General features: G+C 47.6%; 1 long non-coding RNA gene across 1 annotated transcript in view; it reads right to left on the reverse strand.

Annotated features, from left to right (window-relative positions):
• LOC116739488 overlaps positions 1 to 15,798 on the reverse strand; it is a 182,340-nt gene extending 166,542 nt beyond the window's left edge. The window contains exons 1-2 of the long non-coding RNA XR_004345600.1: positions 15,673 to 15,798; positions 10,594 to 10,746 (exon numbers count right to left, since the gene is read on the reverse strand). This is a non-coding gene — a long non-coding RNA (uncharacterized LOC116739488). The remainder of the gene's footprint in view (positions 1 to 10,593; positions 10,747 to 15,672) is intronic.
• Between the last annotated feature and the right edge of the window lie 5,041 nt (positions 15,799 to 20,839).

Consider the following 20,839-nt stretch of genomic DNA (forward strand, 5'->3'; position numbering starts at 1 on the left):
GGAGAACTCTACGACGGGCTTTTCCTCTCCCTTCACCTTCTGATCCCCGCTGAAGACCTATCTGCAATGTCCACACCCCCTGAGCAGTGGGGGTGAAACTGTAGGAAGTTTCTCAGCCCCCTGCTGCCTCTGTCTGCTGCAAGCCGACTCAGTCTTTCAAGCCCAAGGCAATGTACTGTGAACCGGGAACCAATAAGAGGTAAACTGTTTGCTCTAGAGGAAAAGTCCCATAGGGTTCAGGGCACCTGAGTTCTGGAATCTTCTAGACTCCCTGAGATGGTTCTTCAGCCTCTCCCTAGGTTCAAAATAAATCAAAAGGGAGAGACCAATTGGGAGAAAGAGAGCAGTCTCAGCCTTGCCTACCATGCTGTGCATTGTGAGGTTCAAACCTGCAACTGCTCGTGGGAAATATTTGATGCTTTTTAAAAAACAAAGTTATTGCGTGGAAAAGTCCTTCTCTTACACATACTCCACTATTTTCAGGGTGTAAAAATCCAAAGGGAGGCTGAGTTTCAAAAACTTAGGATTGGCAAGAAGGTGGAGAATTTGGAACCCTTGTGCTTCGCTGGTGGGAATGTAAAATGGTGCAGCTGTTATGGAAAACAGTACGGTGGTTCCTCAAGAATTTAAAAATAGAACTACCATATGATCCAGCAATTCCACTTCTGGATATATACCCGAAAGAACTGACAGCAAGGCCTCAAACATATACCTGTACACCTATGTTCATAGCAGCACTATTCACAATAGCCAAAAGGTAGAAACAACCCAAATGTCCATCAATTGACGGATGAACAAAATGTGGCATATTCATGCAATGGGATATTATTCAGCCTCAAACAGGAAGGAAATTCTGACGGAGTCTACTTACTACATGGATGAACCCTGAAGACATTATGCTACGTCAACTAAGCCAGATACAAAAGGACTAAGAGTGTATGATTCCTCTTAGATGAAATCCCTCGAGTAGTCAAATTCACGAAGACAGAAAGTAGAATACAGGTTACAGAGGCTGTGCAAGGGGTAAAGGGAATTTGTTGTTTCTCGGGTATAGGGTTTCACTTTGGGATAATGAAAAGGTTATGGAGGTGGATGGTGGTGATGGGGGCATAACTGTGAATGTGCTTCACGCAGTGTACGCTTAAGATGGTTAAAATGGTAAATTTTATGTTATGTATATTTTACCATAATAAAAATAAACTTTAAGAAAAAACATTCAGGAGCCCCCAGGACACAGTGAATTTTTTTTTTTTTTTTTTTTTACTTGGAGTCCTCGCGGTCTCGGTGCTGCCCTGAATTGCTGGTTCTCTCCCGCACGTCTCTATAACCAGAGCTGGGGATGATATACTCCTTTCTTATGTCAATGTCCTTCATCTGCTCTGAGTGGAGGTGCCAGGGCTCACAGACTCTTGGTTCCACTTGAGAATTTCAGTGCCCCAGCTCCAAAACTTCCGCGTCGGCCACTCGACCATGCTCCCGAGCCCACAGTGAATTTTTTAAGCTGAAATACCTATGGCATGTGGATTCCAGTATCCCAGATCTCAAGGGACAGTGATCCTGCCAGGGTCAGTTGAGGTTGTTTCCTTGCTCTAGAGCCCCTCTCTTACCCAGTGGGTCTCCGGGGCAGGTCCCATTTTGCTGGTTTCCAAAGTGCCCCTTCCCTCCCACACTGTCTCCCCAGGACTGGGCACTTGTAATAATAATATTTATTAATACAGCCACTTATGGGGTGGATTCATTTAATCCTCATGACCTCATGAGGTCGGTACCATTGCCTTAATTTTACAGATGAGGAAACCGAGGCATAGAAATGTTCAGTTGCTTGCCGGGTTTCACCAGCGGCTGGGGACCGAGACAGGATGCAAAAACAGACCAGCTGGCTCTAGAGGCATATTCTTAATCATAACTCCTGTAGCCATCCTGAGACAAGCCGTGCCTCTTGCTCAGGAGTGAAGGGCCTTCCAAACACAGCTGAGTGTTTTGTTGTTGATTTGTTTGGCGTCTTTGTGAAGCTAGCCCTCATCAGAGAAGCCACCCACCACAAGGACGCTGATGCCGTGGCAGCTCCCTAATACCGCACGCCTTCCGTGTCTCAGGAGCCACCTCTTTCAATCCTCACGATTCTGCCAGGTGAGTAGATATTACCCCATTTCACAGATGAGGACAGTGGGGGCTCAGAGTCATTGGCTAACTTGCCTGAGTCTACACCTGAGCTGGGGTTGAAAGCCAGGTATGGCTGACTTAGAATCTCTACCCCTAAACCCAGCAATTCATAGCTGGGGCCTATTTTGCCCCTCAGGGGATGCTAGGCAATACCTAGAGACATTTTTGGTTGTCTGGACGTAGGGGGGTGCTACTGGCATCTGTGGGTAGAGGTCAAGGATGCAGCTCAACATCCTGCAATGCACAGGACAGACCCCCACGACAGAGAACTCTCCGGCTCCGAATGTCAGCGGTCCTAGGCTGAGAACCCCACCTCAACGCTAGGCGATGAATAGAAGCAGTGCAGTGGATCTCTGTTTTAGGTTTTTAAAAATTTCCCCAAAGTCTTAAAATACACACCTCGGCACGTCGACCGTGGCTATCTCTGGGTGGTGAGAACTCTGGTGAGTTTTATTTTCTTCTTTTGGCAAAACTGCATTTTCCAAATTATCCTTGATGAATATGCATTAGTCTTGTAATCAAATGAATTTCAGCTTTTTAAAGAAGCCCAGGGGCTCCAAGTCGGAGAACCCTTCTGGGTTGCCATTTCGCTATCTGATGCTGAGTTTCAGGAAGGTGAGTCAGGGTCTTCTGCTCTGCCGGTTAGCAGAGGCTCACCCTGGGACTTCGCCTCTCTGAACCTGTGTTTCCTCGTTGGTGACGTGGAGACGTAACCTCTTGGGCCGGTGCCACAGCGGTCCATCTAGATACCTGTCCAGGGGCCAGGCACTGTGGAGTTAAGCATTTACTCAGTTCAACTCCCCACAAGCTTATGAGATCGGACATTGAACCTCAGGAAGGAGAAGTACTTGCCCGAGGTCGTGAACATGTAGGTGGTAAAACTGAGGCTCAGAGCAAAAGATGATGGACTCCCAAAGGCCTGTTCTTGACTTCCACTCTGTGCAACCCCACTGCTCAGCTCCACGCCAGCCAGCAAGTTAACAACTCGAGCAATGGCAGCTTCTGGCCGCCAGGAGCAGGAGGCAAGACCGCCCTGGCAAGACAGCTGAAGAGCTCCACAGGCAGCTGGCGTCCCGGAACTCCTTGAGCACAAAGGGCTGTGCTGCATCCATCTCACTCTTTCCTTCAGGCCCAAGGGGATGTGGGACAAACCAGGTCAGTAATCAACACGGGACTGAGTGAGGAAGCTGCCTTCCTTAACCCTCCCAGGCAGGGGATAAAGGCCAAGTTGGGTCAGACCAACCCTCTGCAGGAGCAGAGTGGGGCTGGGGACAGACACCTGGGAATCAGGAAAAAAGCCAATCGGGAGGCTCCCAGGAGCCCGGGTGAAGCTCCTCTGACTTTTCTCCGCATCCATCTTGTTCTGTCTTGTGAAGACGTTATCCTGCCCTCATCAGGCTAAGGGATGAGTTCGGGTGAGCCCAAAAGCACCTGGTGCTCCTCCAAAGGCTGCCAGGCAGCTCCAGCCTGTGACCCCATGGAGGGAGGGCTGCCAGAAGGAGCAGATGTTTTAGTATAAGTATGTTCCATGCGATACTGGGGATATACTTAAAAAATTATTCGTTGTTTATTTGAAGTTCACATTTAACTGGGCATCCCACATCTTATATGGCAAACCTACATGGAGGAAAAGGGCAGAGGACTGCAGTGCTGGCCCTTACCATGACAACTCTATTCAGACAGGGCCACGGTGACCCCTTTCATATCTGTGCTGGGATCTGAATTCTCTCGGATTTAGCCTCTGCATCTTTCTTTTTTTTTTTTTTTTTTGTGGTATGCGGGCCTCTCACTGCTGTGGCCTCTCCCGTTGCAGAGCACAGGCTCCAGACGTGCAGGCTCAGCGGCCATGGCTCACGGGCACAGCCGCTCCGCGGCATGTGGGATCCTCCCGGACCGGGGCACGAACCCGTGTCCCCTGCATCGGCAGGCAGACTCCCAACCACTGCGCCACCAGGAAAGCCCCCTGCATCTTTCTTAAAAGCACATTTTTTTACTTCCTTTTCCTCCCTAATGTCCTCCCTTGGCTCCCCATTAGGTCCCCATAAAGTCTTTAGCCAAGTCTGTTCTATGCACTGCTGTAGCCCCGGAGCGTGGACATAGAGGGAGGCGGGGAACACCATAGGAATGAGCAGATGCACCGTCTGGGGAGGGTGGCCCCCCGCTATCTCCAGCCTCGAGCCTCTCCCTCCCTCCCCGGCACATCCTGCTGGGGCCGCACTGAGCTGCTTTCACTCCCCACCATCACCTGCCTCTGAGCCTGACCTCCACTTCCTCCCAACTCCTACTCATTCTTCAAATTTCAGCTTTCCCTTGACCTCCACTCAGGGGGTCCGTAGTAAAGGCTAGGGTCCGCCTAACCTTCCTGAGCAGGCAGACGATGCTGGCGCTGCTCTAAGCAGTCAGGTGTTTGTCAATCCATCGCGGAGTCAGGTGGGTGATCACCTTTCTACACCCAGTAAGGGTGAGGCCAGAATCTCAAGCCATGAGGTCTGGCTCCTGGCCCCCACGTACACCAGCTTCCCTCTTAATCATCTGTATATGGAACTTTCCACCCTGGGTGGTGACTGCCTGTTTACTTGCCTGACCCCTCCGCTGCCCACGGGCTCCAGAAGGGGAGGGACAGGGTCTTGTTCCCTGCTGAGTCCCCAGCACCTGCCATAGTATCTGATAATAAGAATTAGAATATAGATCAACATTTACTGAGTGTTTGCTACATTCCAGGCACTTTCAAAATGTTTTATGTGTTTCACTCAATTCCCACGACAATCCCATGAGTTATATAGGTGCTATGGCTATCCCCATTTTACAGATAAAGAAACTGAGGCACAGAGAGATTAGGTTAGTAGCTCAAGCCTCACAGCCAGTGGCAGAGTTGGGAGTTAGACTCCAGCCAACTACCCCAAGCTGTGCATTCATTTTTCTCCATCTGACTTGTTTCACTCAATACCCTCAAGCTTCATCCATCTTATTACAAATGGCGAATACTGTATGATTTCACTCATGTGGAATATAGAAAACAAACTAACTCACTAAATAAACAAAATCAAACACGTAGATATAGAGAACAGAGTAGTGGTTACCACAGAGGAAGGGGCAGGAGGAGGGCAAAATGGGTAAAGGGGATAAACTGTATGGTGACAGATGGAAAATAAATTTTTGGTGGTGAGCACACTGTTGGGTATACAGAAGCAGAAACATAACGTGTACACGTGAAACCTACATAATGTTATAAACCAATGTTACCTCAATAAAAAATAAACTTAAGAACAAGGCCCCGTGGCTTCTCGGTGACAGAGCTGGGATTGGAGAGCTGGCCTGTGCCTCTAATCATCGTGCTCATCGCCGTGATTTCACGACCCCTTTAAACAAGGGCTTCCATCTATTAACAAGAGATGTTGCAAACTTCTGCAAACAAAACTCGGTACAAGGCATTCCTCAGTGAGGGGAAGTTGCCCCCCTGCTTCTATTGGTGCTGTGAAGCAAACCTCCCTAGGAAGAGGCAGCCCCACAGTTTCCTCTCCATCCTCAGCTGTATTCTCTACTGGAAGATTCTCTGACAGAACTGATTTACCTCTGTTCATTCTACACTTCGCAAGGACTCAAGCCCACTGAAAGGAAAGTTTATTCATTGCCTTTTTTTCACTAACTGATGGCCAGTGAACACCTGTGCTGGGTGCTGGGCACCTACAAATTATCAGGACCAGGTCACAGATCACAGACTAGTGCAGGGAGAGAGTCAAGAAGGCAGGAAAATAAATGACTGGGCGGTGATGCCCAATGGTCTATACGCAGGGAGTTACAGGAGCCCACGGAAGGTACCCCGTCCCACCTGGGGAAAACAAGGTAAAACGTGATATGAGCCATGAAGGATGAGAAGGAATCAGCCAGGAGAAGTGGGGTGGGGACAGAGTGACAGCACGTGCAAAGGGGAGGAGGTGAGCATGAGGGAAGCCCACCCTGAGGACCAAAAACCTCAGCATCCCTGGGGCATGGAGTGTGTGGCAGGGAGTAGGGAAAAGCCAGGGCGGTCAGAGTGAGGACTCGATCCCGAGGGCAACGGGAGACCATGGAAGGCGGGTGCAGAGACACATTTACTGTCTCCTGCTCACCCCTCCTTTCCCAGCCCCTGGCAGCTGGCGGGGGCCATATGTCCACTTCTGGCCAATGTGCTGTGAGCAGAGGAAGTGAGATGCGTCCCTTCCAAGCTGAAGCACCTAAGACCCCGTGCACGGACCTGCAGCCCTCCTACCTGCCGCAGAGACGCTGGAGCCATGTGCAGCTGAAAGATGGAAGCACTGGGACATGGAAGGGGCCATTCCACAGGGAGCTGCCCTGGAGAGGCATGAACCCCACAGCGGAATTTGTGTGAGTGAAAAGTAAACAGTTCAGCCACTAAGACTCTGAAGCTTGTTTACAGCAGCTGGTGTAGCGAGTCCAGCCTGATTACATCGGTAGGTGGAGAACGAGACACACGGTGACTCATGGTGGGGGAGATGCTTTGGTTGAGCACTGCAGGTATCAAATTAAAGTTGGATCCAAAATATTGAGGTTTCAGTTCATGCCCATTGGATTTCTACCCCAGTCTCTGTTCCACAAGCTGAAATCTCTGTCTTGTACAGAGATTTGTCTGGTAAGTGGTGGAGTCAAAAGAGGACTGGGGGCTGGGCCGTCTCCAAGGCAGCCTTGACTCAGCACCCCGTGGAGAAGCAGACAGGGGGCGGGGGACCATCAGGGGCTTGAGTTCTCACTATGCCACCACTGGTTGACCACCCACCCCCGGTCAGCCCCTTTCTCCTCTGCCTCCTGGCACTCCAGTTTTTCCGAGGCTCACCTGCAGCCCGGGGTGGGGTATACCCCTATCCTGGCCAGTGAGTTGTATGAGCAGGTGGGTCTCTCCAAGGCTACTAGAAAGTGGATCTTCTCAGATCAAAAGACATCGGCTGACAGAGAGCGAACCTCTCGCCTGACCCTGCTTCCTCCCTAGAAGGAGGTAAAGACGTGTCTGGAGCGTTGGCAGCCATATTATGACTCTGAGATGACACATCTGAGGACAAAAGGTCAACTCAGAAAGGTGTCTAGGGAGAGGTCTGGGTCTCTGGTGACACTCTTATGGTAGGAGGCATCCTTTTACTTCTGCTCTCCAGACCTCTTGTTAAAAGAGCAAATATTCTCATCCTTTCAGCTCCTGTTATCAGGGTTTTTGCTACCCACAGCCTAACACACCCTAGCAAATATGCTTTTCTCCTTCACAAATGCAATCTAGCAATAGTGTAAATGGTTAACTCAGCCCAGGAAGATGGGTCCCACTGATGACTCAAGAAAAAAATTCAGCTGTCTCTGTAGACTAACTGTCATATCCACCGCAGGTACGTCCAGAATCCAAGAGACAGAGGAGCTGGGGCTGGCATTTTTTCATCTCCTTAGTTTGGGATCTTGGCCTCTGTCCCTGCAGGTCGTGGGCATTCAAGGTCTGTGTTAAAAACTTCACAGCACCAGGCTTGTATCAGAGGCCGATCTGATGCCAACCGCTCTCGTGTTTCACATCTCCTTCCCAGCAGCCCCACAGCCATCTGTGAGGGGAGCTTTACAGGCAGACTTAATCATTTTCGATGCTTTACACGTCCGTGGGAGACGGCCAAGCCCGTGCCCAGGCTGTCGTGGCCTCCTACGGACAAATCCCTGTTCCCCCAACCAGTCAGGTTTCCATCACTCTCCTGTCTGCCCCAGCAAACAGAACCCTGAGCCCAGCAGATGACATACCAGCGTTTACTTCGTTTTTAAAATTATTTTGTCTCATCGCACGGATACTAGTCTTAAATTCATAGAAAGTAAGAGTAGAAGTAGAAGGCATTTAAGAGGTCAGTGGGCCCAGGGAATTCATTATACAGATGGGAAGACTGAGGCCTGCAGAGGAGGTGGAGTTGGCCCATGCTCACGCTATGACTTAGAGACAAAGCCAGAACTAGAACCTAGGTCCCCGTGGATACTGAAAAATCTTTTAAACATAAACTGGACAAAAATACCTATATGTACACGCAAGTATTACAATAAAGTAGAAGGATGTTCCTTCTCGGTTTTGAGATGAGATCACAAAGAACTTGTGGTCAAGTGTACATAAGAAAGAAACCCTACTTAAAGTGGGTTGATTGTTTAAAGTGCTTATGGCCTCAGTAATCGAGAAGTCCAGAGACATGCCCGACTTCACCCAGTAAGTTAAGAAATCTCTCCTCTGGACTCTCCATCTCCTAGCTCTGCCGTCCTCCACGCTGGCCGGTGGACGGGGTCTCCCCATGAGGTGGCCAGACAGCCCTCAGCACCCCCAGGCTCACATCCAATCACCTTTACAACTCCAGAGGGAAGAAAGTGCCCCCTGTCAAGACCCAGGGCCGACCCTCCTCTGAACGGCTAACTGCAGCCAGGGGGCGCAGTGCTCAACCCACCCCCCTGACCACCTGAACAGGAGTGGGCGGGGTCCTCCCAGAGTACCTAAGCTTTATAAGAAGTGGGGAAGGGGGTTTCTCAAAACACCAGATGCCCATGTCAGTAAGGAATGTGCACTGCAGTCTCTTTGTTGCCCCTACAGACCCTAAAAAATGACTCCCACGTATGAATGAATGAATGGTGTTTCATAAACACGGACTTCCTGAACCAGTCACGCTGAGTACTTATACCATAAAGCCACAAGGACTTTCCAGTCTCTCTTCATACTTCCCCCAAGTCGCACCCCAAGTTCTCTGCGAGATGTTGGAGAAGCCAGTGCGTAGGAAAGGCAAGAAGCCACCTATTTTGACTGTTCCAGTGAATCAAGAAAGGCGCCCACCCAGTCAAAACCTTCTCGCCGGAGCACTCCCCACCATGACAGGATCCGTCCTGTCACTATCGCAGAGCGAAGAGCACAGGCTTCTGAATCTGACAGACCAGGGTTCAAACCCCAGCCCATCCCCTTATTAGCTGAGGGTCCTCCTACACATTCCTCCCCCTCTCTGAGCTCAGTGTTCTCATCGGTGAGGTGGGCATAACCACCATACCCGCCCCCAGGCGCAGTGGGAGGGTCAGGTGACAGGTTGGGCAGTCTGTAGCACAGCGCTTGTGACACTTCCTGGATGACACTATTAGCTGTTCTGGGTCCCAGAGGGCCACTCTTAACCCCTTTGACATCCAACATACTTATCACATAAGCACTTGCTTTGCAGGGAACTAGAGCCCTCTGGGGACTGGGATACAGCTACACTTTAACAACAAGGGAGTGGAGAAGGTGTCCAGAGCATGAGAAAAACAAACCCATGGGGCTACCACAGTCGACAGAAAACTTCTGCAAACATTTACTCGCCTAATCCCCCCCAACAATCCTGACAGATATCCTGCTATTGCTCCCCTTATACAGATGAGGACAATGGAGGCTCAGAAAGACTGGCACCTGCCCAATTTACACAGCTAGTGAGTGACTCCAAGATCAGGGCTCTTTCCACCGTCTTTCATATATGGGACCAGAATCCAAGCACCTGGTCCCACTCAGGGAGCCACACTTCACACCTGGAGAGGAACCTTCCGAAATGCCCCAGAGGAGAGGTTCATGGAACAGGACAGAGCTATTTATGTAGTCAGATGCTGAGCTGTCTCCTTACAGCCCTCTCCTTCCCCCATTAAGAGGGTCTGCCGCTTCCAGCTGTGACCTGGGACAAGTGACAGAGCCACTCTGAGCCTCCCCTCCCTCTGTGTAGTGACGTAGCATTAGTGCCTTCCTCATAGGCTGCTGTGAACTGCGGCAGGGATGGAGGTGACCCACCATCCTTCCCTCATCATTTCCGAGGGGAGCTCATTTCTGAGGCAGTGCAACTGTGATTCAACCCTCCCCTCCATCAGTGAGGTGGCATGTGGTCCAAGTCCACCCAATCAGAGTGCCCCATCCGCCCTCCCACAGTGACTGGGGCATGGATGGGTACATGACCTGAAGACGACCCACCCAGTCCCTGCAGGACCTTTATGGAAAGACCTCTGTTTCTGCAGGAGTGGCTAAGCTTGGCCTGCTGGAGGCCACCACCTCCCATCTGCAGCTGGGAGTGGGGTCAGATCCAATGGAACCAAGTGGACTGGGAGTGACGGAGGGGAAGTTTTCCCAAAAGGAAATCGAGATGCTGTTTCCGGAAGAAGAGGGAATGTGGGCTAGGCTGTCCAAAACAACAGATGGTCAACACAGACATTATCACCAGGAGGTTCCGGGAACTGAGCGGCCCTGCTGCCAAGTACCAGACAATCGGGTTCCTGGAGATTCCACATTACCCAGAACACTTACCAATCAATTCCCAGTCCAGAAGGAGGGTCCAGGTCAGAAAGTGATACCAGGACCCCCAAATGAGGCACGGAGGAGTTGAATTCGCTCCTCAGCTTAAATGCAGGACTCAGATTATTTCAGTTTTATCTACAACTCACCGCTCTCTTGCTGACATTATTCTGTCAGGATGCTTCTCTAGTGCCAGGCTCTGCTTTCGCCCAGCGGCCTCCCTGGGGCTTCGTTGTAAACAGAAGATTGGATGTAGATGAGCCAGGAGTGGCAGAACTGCAGCGGTGAGATAATGGATGCAGCTGTGCAGTGAAAGCGGGATGAAGTTTGAGTCTCTTTCTCTGCTGGTGCACCCCCATCACCTGCTCCCCTCCAGCAGCACTTGTTGAAAATGATCTAATACTATCTAGGTGTCATCCATCAGCCCTACCACATGCCAAACCAACTCAGCACCTGGTCCTGCCCATTCTCCCACCTAAATCTTCAAACTCCACTTTCTTGCCCATCCTTTTCCCTGTATCACCTCTGACTGTAGCATCCCTCTCACGGATCTCCATACCTCCACCCTTGCCATCCAGAAGCCACTGTTATCTCTTCAAGAAGCAAATATAGCCCTAGTATCAACTCCCCTCACTCATTAACATCCTTCTATAGGTCCCTATTGCCCTCAGAATAAAGTCCAGGCTCCTTGGCATGGCTCGGAGAAACCTGCATGCCCTGGCCACTATCTAACACTCCTTTCTACATTTCTGTCACCGTCTCACAATGAACCTTACGTTCCTCAGATGCACTAAGTTCTCTCACCTCCCTGGGGCCTTTGCATATGCTGTTCCCTGTGTCTGCAACACTATTCTCCCTTTCTTCACCTACTTAAATCCTAGCCATCCTTCAGTTCTCAGCAGAGAACCCATTAACTGGAGAAATGTTAGTTTCCCCTCCTGCAGGCTCCCATAGCACCCCGCTCTTTGCCAAACATGAGTAAATTTTAATTCTTTATTTGCCATAAAAACACATATACACACACAGAATAAGCACTTTATGGGAAGGGACCTTGGCTAACTTGTTCACTGTTTCCTCAGCACAGTGCTTGGTACATAAAACACATCCAGTGAACGATCTGTTAAATGAAATGAATTTCCCAAATACATATCATCCCGAGTTGACACTTTTTCGTTTTTTACTGAGGCATAATGCACAGAGAGAGAAGTGTGCACGTCATCAGTGTACAGACTGGGGTGATTACAAAACAAAGCTGCTGCAAACTTTAGTGCACACGTTCTTCTGTGAATATGTGCTTTAATTTCACTTGGGCAAATGCCTAAAATTGAGATGGTTGGGATAAGTGCATATTCAGCTTTACAAAGAGACTGCCAAACTGTTTCCAAAAGTAGCTTTACCATCTCACATTCTCACTACCAAAGTCTGAGAGCTGCAGTTGCTCTACCTCTTTGCCAACACTCGGTATTGTCCGTTTCTTTCACTTTAGCCATTAGCATAAGTGTTTAGTGGTATTTCATTGTGATTTTATTTGCATTTCCCTAATGCATAATGAGTTGGAACATCTTTTCATGTGCTTATTTCCATTGGCATATCTTCTTTGATAAGGTATATTTTCAAATCTTTTGAGTTTTCAGAGTTCTTCATATATCGTGCCCTTTATAAGATAAGTAATTTACTAGTATTTTCTCCCATTCTACGATTTGTCTTTTCCTTCTCTTAATAGTATCTTTCAAAGAACAGAGTTCCTAGTTTTGGTGAATTCCAATTTATCAGTGTATTCTGCAGTGTGAAAACTTTCTCTGGGCAATAAGCCAAGACAATCATAGAACTCATATTGATTCCTTTCTCTCAGAGATGTTTTCACTGTTATATATGATCATATGATAGATGTGGGTTCTTTTCCCCTAATTTTTGAGTAATTTAAAGAAGGGTAAATCCAGCCCTTGTTACTTCATCTTGGTTTGAGTAAAAATCTCCACAAGTTTTGATACTTAATCTTCTCATTATCATTCAGTTGAAAATATTTTCTAATCTCCATTGTAATCTCTTCTTTGACATATCAGTTATTTAAAAGTAGGTTGCTTACCTTCCAAACAGATGGGCATTTTCTAGTTATCTTTGGATTAATTTCTAGCTTAATTCTACTATAGTCAGAAAGTATATTCTGTGTCATTTCAATCCTTTGAAATTTGTTGAGATTTGCCTTATGGCCTAACATGTGGTCTATTTTGTTAAATGTTCCATGAGCTCTTGACAATAATGTGCGCTCTGTGGTCCTTGGTGCAATGTTCTATATATGGCAACTAGGCCAACTTATTAATAATGTTGATTGACTATTCGAAATCCTTAGCTGTTTTTATCTGTTTTTTTCTATCAGTTACTGATAGAAGCATATTAAAATCACTTAACATGATTGGGATTTTATTTCTCCTTTTAGTTTTGTTGATTTGGGGGCTGTTACCAGATACAGATTTAGAATTGCCATATCTTCCTTATGGAGTGTGCTTTTTGTCCTTATGGAATGTCCTTCTCTACCTCTAGTAATATTTTTACCTTAAAGTGTATTGTCAGATAACACAAATATCTGAATTTTTCTGCAGTTCTATTTCTGTTGCCTGTATCTTCTCTTGGTTTTTGTTCTAATCTTGGTTTGTTTGTTTTTGTATTTCTGCTTAATTTTTTTATTGTATGCTAGACATTGTAGGTAGAAAACGTAGAGGATTTTAACCTCTGCATCATATTTTCTTAGACTGGATTCTCCAGAAAGTAGAAGCTGAGACCTTGACCTGCATACAGATAGTTCATTTTGGGTGGTAATCCAAGAGCACAGGAGTGGGGTTCTGAGTAGAATATTAATGGGCAAAGAGAAAAAGCCAGTTCCTGGGTACATCCTTGAGTTGGTCATTACCTTGGGCTACTGGTGATTGATCCTGCCAAGACCTCCTTAAAAAGGTAAATGTATCTCAAACTTTTCTTCCTGAAGAATGGGAGGGAGAAGCACTTATTCCCCAACTCACATATCCCATTGATCAAGAGTTGCTCCGTGAGTGGACAACTCCCTTTTACTTCCAGGATCTATGGGCATGAATGAAAGGCAGGTTCCCACAGGCAGAGGCACCAGAGAACCCCTGGCCTGGGAAGTTAGAGATGTGCAGAGGCTGAGGTAGTGTTGTTGAGTGACATCTGTACAAAGCTAGCTCTGGTAGCTGTGGTTGGAATGAAATACAGGGCAATAGGATGTGAGGAAGAGCAAATAAATATTCCACTCTCTTTCCAAAGATTTACCTTTGCTTCTGGTGGACAACTTGGTTAGGAAGAGATCAACTTAATCAGGGATTCAGATGACTCATTGCTGGGCTTCAGTCTTTCTGAGAGAGGATCTGTTTCTAGTTCATCTTTACTCGTAGGGAGCAGCTCTCCAGGGCTCCAGCTCAAATCCTAGGCTGTTTACCAGGGCCCTTCTTCCTTGGCAGGCTCTGAAAGCCAGTGTTTGTTGCCCCAGCTCTATAAATCTGCCAAGGACACTGCTCAGCCCATCAGCCTCAGCCTCTGCTTCCAAATCGGCAAATGCCTCAAAGGGAAAACTGTTTGAAATATCAGACTCAACACTGGGAGCTTCTCTTCTTTTCTGGGATCTTGGCCCCTCAAATCCTGGCTGCCTTAGCACCTTGCTAAAGCCTTCAAAGGGGTTTTTTTTGGTTTGGGTTTTCCATTCATCCTCAGCAGGAAGACTGGTCCAAGACAAGCTAGACAGCCATTGCCAGAAGCACGACACCCTCAGTTGCCCATGAAAATGTTACGGAGGTGAACATGGCACCTCGATGTGTTAAGAACAGAATCATCTCAAAAGTCAAGTTTGAGCTCTATATCCATTAAAGAATGGTTTCCTTCTTTGTCATCTCTGCTTTGCAGGATCCCCCCAGGGCTGGCACAATGCCTGGCATTTAGCACATACTCAATATGTGTTAACTGAATAAACAATCTGCAAACAGAGTAGCTTTCTGTGTCTGTAGACGATGCCTGTGAGGTTGGGAAGAGCATCCCCCATCTCAAAGTCTGTCTCTTTGGGGCTGCTGAGAAGCTGAGGTGGGGTTTCACAGACTTTGAAATCAGCTCATTTCTGGATCCCACTCTGCAGATTCTCAGCCCTACAGCCAGTGTCCATCGAGAAAATCTACCCACTGTGACAATGGCCCCAGCACTACTATTTGCCCAGGGCCTGAAATTCCTGATTCAAGGAGGACTCAGGCTAGGGACTCCCTTGTAGAGGATCTCCTGGCTAGAAAGAGCTGGGGCTGAAGGTACAGTATCTGCTGGGATGGTGTCCTCCAAAATATATGACCCCCAGTGACTTTGGATGGTGGGGGAACCACTTTAAAGAGCATTGAATCAGAGAGTGGGGGGCTCCTTTTCTAGCCTCCTTTAGGATAAAGGCTCAGGATGGTGCCAGGATGTCTTTAACAGTCCTCTAACAGCTGTCATTTTCCCCTTCAACAAAAAAGGGGCAGGTCTCAGGTTAAGAGCCTTCTCAGGCAACAGTATCTAGATGGTATATAACATTATTTCCACTGTAGTTCTGTTTCCTGGTAAATACTATTTTTAGAACATGATCTTGACTTTCTATTTACATTCGTTTCCTTTTAAGTAAACTCATGTGACATTACGTAAACAAAAAATATTAAGTTAGTAGTAGCCTGAATCGTATGTAAATATGGCAAAACTGATGAAGGTTGTGTGCAAGGAAGTGAAATTTGAGGAGTTCTCCTTCATTGGTAAAGGACAGGTAATAATGTGAATAAAAGATGTGACATAGGGTATCCAGAGCACAAGAGACCCAAAGCAAAGGGCCAAGCCCTCCAGGGCTTATCACCTAACCAGGGAGGAGCCAGGTGAGTGGGACCAGACGGTCAAGCTGCTTGAAGTGCCTCCCCTGGGATGTGTTCCATTGGGTTACGATGACCCATTTACCAGCGATCCTATTTCCAATATAAACACTCTCTGAGGAACCGAGCATCCTCACAAGCACCCCTGCCCCCTAAGACTGAACAGGGACACGTGTGGGCATCAGAATGAGGAGGTGGGGGAGGAGAGAACTTTCCTGTGGATGCCCGGGACTTGAGAGACATGGAAAGAGTTTTGGAGAAGGATTGAGGTCCCTTTTTCATAAGCATTCACAAAACATTGTCAGTGGGCCCTTGAACCTTCACAAAGGTGGACCTAATACTCACCAACAATGGGGCAAATCCTCCCACTTCCAGAAGCTTCTGAGTTCCTGAAATGAAGGCTATTGATTGGATCGGTACAAATTCGCTGCAAAAAAATGTAACGTCCATTCCATTCCTGGGTATGTATCTGGAAAAAAATGAAAACACTAATTCAAAAAGATATAAGCAACCCGATGTTCACAGCAGCACTATTTACCATAACCAACACATGGAAGCAACCTAAGTGCCCACCAACAGACAACTGGATAAAGAAGATGTAGTATACGTATACAATAGAATATTACTCAGCCATAAAAAATAGAATGAAATTCTGCCATTTGCAGCAATGTGGATGGACCTAGAGAATAGTACGCTGAGTGAAATAAGTCAGACAAATACTATACGTCACTTATATGTGGAAACTAAAAAATAATTCAAAGGAATGTATATGCAAAACAGAAACAGACTCCAGACATAAAAAACAAACTTGTGGTTACCCAAGGGAAGGGGGAAGGACAAATTAGGGGTTTGGGATTAACAAACTACTATATAAAAAATAGATAAGCAACAAGGACTTACTATATAGCACAGGGAATTATACACATCATATTGTAATAACCAACAATGGAGAATAATCTGCAAATACTGAGTTACTATGCTGTACACCTGAAACTAATATAATATTATAAAGAAAAAATTTTTTTAAAAATTAAAAAAAAAAAGGTCTGCAGACACTGTAGCCGTGAGGAGGCAGAGAAAGCCGATGGTCCTGCCCATCCCATTGACCTAAGATGAACAATGTTTATTTCCCCCAAACCACCATGACAGTGACAGAATCACCCACACCCACATTTACTTCCGCATCATGCAGCTTTCACAAATGAGTGATTGGGAAAGATATTTATCACGGAAAACTTTTTGTGGATGTAGCCACCAAACTGATGGAACATTTTTCTACTTTAATTTCCGTCTTGTGCTTCCTGCAGAAACAAATGAGTTAAGGAGCCTCTACTGGAAGGCAGAAAATATGCATGTTTCAGAACCAGGAAACATCCCTCTGTAAGGGATGTAAGGAAAAGAGAGGAGGAAAACGTGAAATGGCATCCCAAGGGCCCCGTGTGGTTGGCAAACGTGTTTTGTTTGGAACAAGGAGTGTGGTTGGATTTTTTTTTTTAATGTTTAAAATATGTAAAAATTCAGAGATTTAAAATAAAAGTCCAGCTGTCTGGCTTCTCTGGAAAAATCAGCTCTGACTGCACTGGTAGGAAAGATGGCAACTACCAGGCAGAGTGAGATAACCGAGGTACATGATATCCACTCTGCCTCTGCCACTCCCAGCCCCCTTCACTCATTAGTGTTCCCTCTGGAGTGATCAACTGCCCTCGGTTTGCCCCAGATGGTTCTGGTCTGAAAATGGAAAGTCCCATGTCCTAGGAACCCAGCTAGTTCTGAACAAACCAAGACGGTCGTCCACCTTGCATATCTTCCTGGTCCCAAGAAACATAGCAGATAATACTCACAGAATTCGTGTTACATGCTAAGCATAGTTCTAAGCATCTTAACCAGATTAACTCACTTAATCCTCAACCCTATGAGGCAGGTACTAAAACCATCACCGTTTTACAGAAACTGAGGCACATTCAGCTGAGGTCATACCCAGCCTGGAGGACTCTGCTATGAGCTGGGACTTTGGTCTCATTCCTGGTGTTGGGTCTCTAATCCAGGTGAGCCAAGGCCCCTCATTTTAGGCTGATGTGAGAGGAGGGCACATGACCTGCTTCTTACCCACTGAACCCCGTGGCTCTTTGTGGCAGATGTATTCCTTGCCTACCCAACAGCTAGTCCCTGCCCTTCTCACTCATATTACAGAACCTCAATTTTGTGAGGGTTGAACATGTTCGGGGAAAGTAATGCCCGCCCTTCCCTAGCCTGAGAGGATGAAACTAGATGGTCCCCAGTATGGTAATTTCACTCCCTTTTCTTGGTTTGATCGGCTTATGGCAAGGTATGCAGCCCAGTTCTAAAGAATGAGGCTCAAAGAGAGATATGGTGAGGGTCTTTTCCCCTGATGAAGTAGTTACATGAAGAAGGCCTCCTCCTACTTACTGCTTTAATGAGATTGTGTGAAGATGAAGTACTTGGAGCTGTGGCAGCTATTTTGTGACCAAGGGACAAGCCTAAGGATGGAAAGTCAACAGATTCAGGATGGTGGAACAGAACAGTCCAGCCACCGAACCACTCATGGAGTGACCCACCTCCAGATTATTTTACATATTGACACTGTTTCTTGCAACCGTTACTTGCAACTGAACATATCCTAATACACCATGGAACCCTCAAAAATACCTCTGCTTTTCCCATTAAGTCTAGAGCAGCTTGCTCCCTATTGTCCTTCTTTCTATGCCCCACCATGACCTTGTGGGGACTTCCAAGGTTTAGGGGCATATCCTAAGCATGAGGTACCCCAGACCAGTCTCACTATGCCAGCCACATTAAAGAAGAGAGAGAGAGAGAGACTGGTTGATAAGCCAAAAGGTCACCATGTAGAAGAGAACCAATTCAAGAGAAGGGACATGTTTCCCCACAATTCACTCAACAAGTAACATGCTGAGTTTCTACCAAAGGCCAAGAACTGTCCCATTTGTGGTCCCTTTCTGTCCCTTCAAAGCGCCTCCCCCAATCACAGTGTCCTCAGTTCCTGGGTTTGACATTCACTGGTTCTGTGACTTTAATGAGATGCTTCACCTTTCTGTGCCTCGGTTTCCTCATCTTTAAAATGGGGATAATCATAATAATTCCAACCTCCTAAAGTCACTGGGATGATTTAATAAAATAATGATTGTAATGTTTTCAACAAAGCGCCTGGCGCATAGAAATGTTCTATAAATGTCTGCGATTATCCCTGTTATGGGGTGGGAAATGGAGTGAGAAGAACTTGGTGTTTCCATTTTGTAAGTAAGGAAACTAAAACTTTGAGATTTTCTCAAGTAAATAATTTTAATTTAAACCCAGATCTGTCCAAATCCATAACCTGATCTAGAGAGTAGAATATTATTTTGAAGTATATAATAAAGACAAGGAAAAACTGAGAATTTTTATCCATATTTGGGATCCTAACGATAAAGATAAGCAAACCTGCCTTCTGTATGGAAGGCTAAATGTTTTTTTACCGAGACCTTTGATTAAAGACAGTTATCTTTGATGGTAGAATAGCTAATCTCAGCATATCAAGAAAGTCATCCCCAAATGACAAACGGAATTAAATATCCACTCAGCTACTGCCAGATGGTCTCTGAAGCCATAGAACCACAGGACTTGATTACGACGACGAGAATAGGGTCCTGGGCCCGGGCTGGAGGAGAACAAAATCCACTTTCAAATGCTTCTCCAATGACTTCAATTAACTGTGGGCTAAACCAGACAGTTAGTTGTATAAGCATAGATCTCTTTGTGGCTTTAATTAAATTTCCTCAAGTATAAATTCTGCTTGGAGACTTTTCGGAAGGAAAACACAGTACTCAGGAAATGCAATTGGATCTGATCTGTGTGTGCTGTGTAATTAGAGTTCAGGTGGGCCCTACCTTCCTGGAAGCATGTTTAAAAGCTCTTTTGTTTGACGGTAATTATTTATAATTATCATTAACAACATTCTCATAATACCCACATTCCTACGCACCCGCCTGCTTCCCATCCATCGTATAAGGGTCAGCAAACTACAGCCTCCCGAGCCCAATGCAGGTGATACTTGTTTTCGTAAACATAGCTTTGGAACACAGCCCCGCTTGTTTGTTTACACATTACCTATGACTGCTTTCATGCGACAAGAGCAGAGTTGAGACCTTTTGTGGCCAACAAAGCTGAAAATGCTTGGTCTTATACAGATACCATTTGCTGAGCCTCACAGAGACCGTAGGAGCAAGACCCACTGAAGGAGATTGTTGGACATGCTCGGGAGTTTGGACGTCACCCAGAAGGCGACAGGGAACCACTGAGGTTTGGAGGAGGTGGCAGAATGGCCACTGCAGCAGATGCGATCGGTGCCCCACCCCCTTCCCTGGCCACTCACGCTACCCGGATAAGGCTGCTTAGTGCAAACACCTGCGAGTCTACTCGAGCACTGTTTCTGGCGTGGCCAGCGAGCAGGACCATCCCCAAGGGCCCAGGGACAATGCCCCTGCCCCACTAGGCTGAAGCCCTCAGCCAGCGGCTGACAGAGATGGTGGATAGATGCCCCGGCCCCCTGTCCCACACGACTCCCAACTGGACTGAGCCCCGGGCGCCCCCGTGGTAACTGCCCTGACAACATACCCTCTCGTGTCCTCTTTCCCTTCCCCACGGCCTTGCGCTCAAACCCTTGTCACAAGGTCTGCTTTCGGGGGAAACCAAACAAGACAGCTGGATCCCCATTTAAGAAAGATCACTCGTGGGCTTCCCTGGTGGCACAGTGGTTGAGAGTCCGCCTGCCGATGCAGGGGACACGGGTTCGTGCCCCGGTCCAGGAGGATCCCACATGCCGCGGAGCGGCTGGGCCCGTGAGCCATGGCCGCTGAGCCTGCGCGTCCGGAGCCTGTGCTCCACGGCGGGAGAGGCCACAACAGTGAGAGGCCCGCGTACCGCAAAAAAAAAAAAAAAAAAAGATCATTCAGGCAGCACCTTGGGAAGTGGACGGGATGGAGCCCGGTAATCTGGTCACTGTAGAGACGACTGGCACCACCTTGGGCCCAGCGCCCAGGCTGCCCGGGCCTCCTCCTGACTCATCTCAGCACCTCCCCAACGTGAAATCAAGCACCAAGGCCAGGCCAGACCAGTCTCTCTTCTGAGTAGTTCAGGAATCTGTCCGCTCCTGCCCACCTGTCACCATTCTCTCACCCAAACAATGACACCACCTCCTCCCAGGTGTCCTCGCCTCTGCCCTTGTTTACCACACAGCAGCCAGACGGGTCCTGCTCCTTCCCGGCTCAGACCCTCCCACGGCTCCCACTTTGCTCAGGATAAAGTGCCACAACCTTCCCCTGACCTCAGGGACTACGTGACCTGTGCCCCCATCACTGCTCCACTCTAGCCCCCCTCACTCACTCCTTGCTGTTCCCCAAACACACCGGGCGGGTCTGGCCCCTTGGGGCCTGCGCACCGTCTCCTCTCCCTGGACCCCTCTTCCTCCAGAGCCGCATCACGTGCCCTGCAACTCCTT

Source organism: Phocoena sinus, chromosome 15 (assembly GCF_008692025.1).
Source record: "Phocoena sinus isolate mPhoSin1 chromosome 15, mPhoSin1.pri, whole genome shotgun sequence".
NCBI classification, from domain to species: domain Eukaryota; kingdom Metazoa; phylum Chordata; class Mammalia; order Artiodactyla; family Phocoenidae; genus Phocoena; species Phocoena sinus.